This window comes from Gracilinanus agilis, chromosome 3 (genome assembly GCF_016433145.1).
Source record: "Gracilinanus agilis isolate LMUSP501 chromosome 3, AgileGrace, whole genome shotgun sequence".
NCBI classification, from domain to species: Eukaryota; Metazoa; Chordata; class Mammalia; order Didelphimorphia; family Didelphidae; genus Gracilinanus; species Gracilinanus agilis.
The window spans coordinates 344,988,966-344,994,283 of NC_058132.1; positions in this window are offsets into that span (position 1 = coordinate 344,988,966).

Below are 5,318 nucleotides of genomic sequence, written 5' to 3' on the forward strand. Positions count from 1 at the left end.
TAACTGCCTTATGTGTCGTCTCCCCACCTCCCCACCCCGCTTTTTTCCTTTTAAACAAGAAAGTTTTCTATTTGCTCCTTAAGAGGGAGGGAGCATGCTTGTTTCCAATTTGGAAAAACCAGACTTTATGAAAAATTGGAGGAACATTCTTGCCTCTACTGTAGAATAAGGCAAAATTGATGAGGAAAGTTTTGAGACCTCTATAACTCCAAATTAAATTAATCTTGTTTTATTTATTTCCTGTGCTAAATTCTTACACTAATTTTTTTTCTAGGAAAACTAAGATAAATGTTAACAACCTTGGGGTTGTATGTGTAGTGCACATATATCAGGAGTAATAATAAATCTGCATGTTTACAAAGCACTTAAGAAAATGCCCTCCCATGATTGTATTTAGTCTGTCCTGTAAAGAGGTGGGAGTGAATATTAATTCCCCTTGGGCATTAAATGACATGCATGGCAGAGCCAGGGACTAAAACCTGACTCTTCTAACTCCTTGTTCAGTGTTTTCCCCACTAACCAGACTGCTTCTCACTTTACTAGGCAACTTTATATCAAATAATATTATTATTTGCACTTTTTTGTATGTTGAAAAGTTTACTGGAGGACATTACAGATGTAACATGCTTTGGTATAAAGTACTGATCAGGATAGCACAAATAGTAGGTCAGAAAGGAGAATGAATCTATTTGGGGAACCAGAACGAACTGCTAGGTGAATACTTAAAATTGAGACTGTATCTACACAATCTAAAAGGCATTTAGAAATAGATTATTAGTTGGTTGAGATGCCTAAAGCATTCATTTCCTAGACTTTGGAATCTCACCATGGCCTTTGTCCCATTGAAATAGAATATTTGGTAATAAGATAATAAAATTAATGGGGACCAGGTTCTTTTCTTTTAGTTTAGACTCTCCCTATTTCATACTTACCTTATAGCTGAAAAAGCCACAGACTTCAACAAATGCTCTTTGATGGTTAATGGAGATGTGGTATTTTACACAGAAGCACATCTTCCCATCCAGAGAGGCGAGATCCCCATGTAAATTTTTTCAAGTTATGAATGGGTATAGTCAGGAAAATGATTTATTTTCCTGTTTGTACTCTATGATAAAGTGGGTTTGAACAAAAATTATATGGCTCTGTGTTCATTTAGAGTACTTAGTGTGTATCTATACATATATATATATGATTTACATGGCCAGTTTATAATCATCTTTGATAAATGGAATCAACAGATGGCTGAAAATTGGTGTTTTGGATTAATAACCAAATTTTTTACATGAATTAATAGATAATAGTTTGACCTTCTTGTCACAATCTTTCTCTAACAGATTTGCTAGAGATCACTGATATATCCAGAAGGCAAAGCAACTAGCAGGGGTAGGGAGGACACAAAGGAAGTGGATGCCAGAGTCAAAAGAATCAGTTCCTCAATAATATCTAGAGTTTACTCGAAGGTGAAATGAGTTTCCATATCTTTAGTTTCTGTAGTTGTGTTATTATGTTTTAAGCTATATTTTTTAAATCCATTATTTTTGTTCTGTTTTGTTTTTTTCCCAAAGATTTTTATGTTGAAATAAGTTTTCTCTAATCCATAAAGTTTAGTTATTGTTATAAAGTTTAAACTTTTTGTGTGCAGTTTACCAGACCATTTCATATTTTTATTTTTAGAATGCATTTTTGAAAATGTTTGTATATTCTTAGGCATACTCTTTCTCACAGTTTTACTGAACAAAATTAAGAATGTGTTCCCCATCTTACCCTCAATTTAATCTGTCACAAAAGTAGATTAAAATATTCAAATATTTAATTTTAATCATCCTGTTTTTTGGTGTCATACTGATATCACTGACTGCTTTGTAGTAGAAGTAGGTCCAATAATAGCTTATTGAATTTTAAATGTGTGCCATCCAATTTAGAGACATCATTCTTAATATTTTTTTCTACAGAATTTCAGACTTAATAGAATTACTCATGTAGGGAGCTTAACATTCAGTTTCTTTTACAATGCCAAATTTTGGTTGCAGTACATCCATAATTAAATAGCAGCTCCCACCCACTAGAGTGGTGATGGCAAACCTTTGAAGCACCTTAGAGACCCCTCACGCTGGATGTGAGTCCCCCCTGCCTTGCCCCTGATAAGGGGGAGAGAGGAAGCACTCCCATTGGGCTGCTGGGCAGAGGAGTGAGTCGTGTGAAATGTCCTCAGATGTATGTGGAGACTTTCCCCCTCCAGCACGTGTGCCATAGGTTCACCAACACAGCACTAGAGGAATGTCATTGTGTACCCCAACTCTGTTACACATGATGAATTCATGGATAAAAGAAAAAAATTGGAGGTGGGCAACAGAAGTGGGAGAAAGGCTATAGTGAGATACCAAAGCCCAGAAAATCAGTGGGAAGCAGGGTTTGCTTTACAGTTGGAATGCTGCTTTAAGGAAGGAGTAAGACCTCATTAATTTTTGGAATTTGTGGTCATTATGACAGAGCAGGGCTGAAGTTTACCTTTGCAGAATGTAGGAAAGGGGAATGCCTAAGCAAGTTATAAGGCCCTGCAAGGTTTGACCAATTAAAGGAAATGTTTTTTTAAAGTACTTTAGCATTAGCCACTTTACAAAGACAACTAATCACAATTTGACACCTGTTTAAAAATACCTAATAGTACCTCTTTTGGCTGAGTTATATATGCTTAAAATAATAAAACCATTTTTTGAAATGTCAACTTTGCATTAGATAGCCCTTGTCCCCAGTTAGGCCAAATTATTGCCTTTTTATTATAATATATTTAGTCAGAAATACCCATGAAAACCATGTTAATTTTCAGGCTGTCCAATCAGGGTGCCTTTGGATTATCCCAGTACTATTCTATTTTAGGCAAAAAAAATACAGTTGTAAAATCATAATAGCGGAGTCATTTAAATATAGTGACATATTCAGACACTATTAATGTAAACAAATATTAGACTTAGGCCTGTTAGGAATACATCTATGATAAGAAGAGCTAACATGTTTGTCATCTCCTAATCACCCCAGGGCTAGAGTTTGAGGAAGCAACAAGACTGGATGGGTTCCTGTAAAGGTTTTTCTTCCCCAATAAAAGACTTCAAGCTATGAGTTTATGCAATCACAAGTGCCTTGTACCTAAAACTAATAAACAGATTAGAATCTGATAGGAGAACAAGTTTCTGTTATTAGTAAAAAGTAATAGCAGTTCTCAACTACTAAACATTTCTATTGTCAAAGAGTAATGCTTTTTCTTTTATTATTGGAAAAATTGCAGTATCTTTGTGGATATGAGTTTCCTTTGTAAATACTGTAATCAAAAAGGAGTATGAAGTAGTTATAATACACAAGTGTCTTACTCTTTTCCTGTTTCTCCATAGTCCATATTACTAAGAGTTGAAGCATAAGATACTATGTAACTGGTAATCAGTTTTATCAAATATGTATTGAGCCACTCACTGCTTTTGATACTGTAAAGTTTACATAATCTTAGGTAGATGTGGTCCCTTTCATTGAAAGGATATTATTCAGTCCAAAAGCTAATAAAATATTATTTTGAGCATCTGTTTTCATTTAGTGAGTATTTTGCTTCTGGAAAAAAAAGCCTGTGGTAGAGACTTGCCAGATTCACCAAGAAATAAATGGGACAAAAAGTAAGGTCTTTCATAATTCAGGGGGGCTTGTTTCTAAGCAACCACAACTTGGATTCAAATTCTTTTAAAATGGGGAGGTGAAAGAGTTCTTGATAATATTATTTCTTTCCTAGAAACCAAGATAAAATATTTGTATTGTGAAATTGAATGGGACCCAACCTAACTTGATTACAAACCTAAGAACAGCTTTTTTCCTTCAAACCAGATTTATAAGTTTTTTCTGTGTACTTTTTCCTTCTCTCAACTCAATACACTCATTTATTCTTCCTGGAGAAACAATTTTTATGATGTTGATCATACTAGCCATTAAGTTTCAAGAGAGGGGAAAAAAATAAACTGGCATCTTAAACTCAAGATTTTTTTTTTAAACACATTTCCTTGAGGTATTTCTCTAAAATGCTTTATAAAACTTTTAGGAATGCACAGTGAAATTTCATGAATATAATACATAAAACAAGAAGATTCTTTCATCATAGATTTTTGACTCCTGGTACCCAAATCAAGAGAAAAGAGAACTGCCAATTTTGCATTTCTTTTGGAAGGGGAAGGACAGAGAAATAGGGCAAGGATTGAGCTAAAGATTCCATTCCAGAGTGGAACCAATCATTGGTTCAAAGACCAGCATCCTAGAATTTGACAAATTTTTATCAGCCCACAAAACTGTTGGTAGGAAAACCCTCTCAAAATCCCTATAAATTTAAAACTGATTGTTGCGCTTAACATCTTATTCCCATCACATTGGCTCTCTTCTAGTTCCTATTCCTTGAGCTCTAAGGCTTTGGAGGGGAGGAGTACAGTAGAATTTGGGTATTTCAAGTCTCCAATATAATTAGGATTTAGAAACACTGAACTAGGTGACCATATTGTCTTATAAATTCCAGACAGAAGAAACTGGAGAAAGACTGGGATTATTGTAATTGCTGGCAACTAAATATGGTCTGCAACCCAGGGGTTGGTCCATAATTACTGAATCTAATTCTGTCCTAATCTGTCTCAAAATCTTTTCACAAGCTAAAAATGATTGGCATAATAATGAGAAAAATGCAAATCGAAAGCATTTTCCCAGCATACCTGGAGGTCTTTGCTTGCTTTTATGGTTGAAAAGTTTGTAGCTTTCCTGAATGCACTTATTAGAGAAATAGCCATCCAGAAGAAAAACATTTTGCCAACACTGATACTTCATGTAAAAATCCAGGCCACTAGTGTCTCGTCCTTCAAAAAAATTCTGCCTTAAATGCATTATAGTTCTTATCACTTACCTGCTCTCAACATTTTGAATAATGGGATAGTGAAGAGAATTACTTCTGCTATTAGCAGTGGCAAGAAGGAACAAAGCTGATCAAGTCAATTTGAGGCATCCAATACATGGAAGGATATGCTCTTAATATTGATAAATGGTTCTTTTTTGGAATTGCCAGAAATTTTTTAAATTCTATGTTACCTGTATGTTTGTTTTCTTCATTTCTTTTTATAATACAAAAATCACAGATTTCCTTTATTAACCAATCTACTGTTTAAATAGTTTTATTTAATATGTGCCTTGTTTTTTCAAAAATGTCTTGCCAAAAAGTATTTCATCATACTGTGACTTGACATATATTAAAAGAAAAAAAAGTCTTTTCATTTTTGTATTTAATTTAAAATACTTCCACAATGATT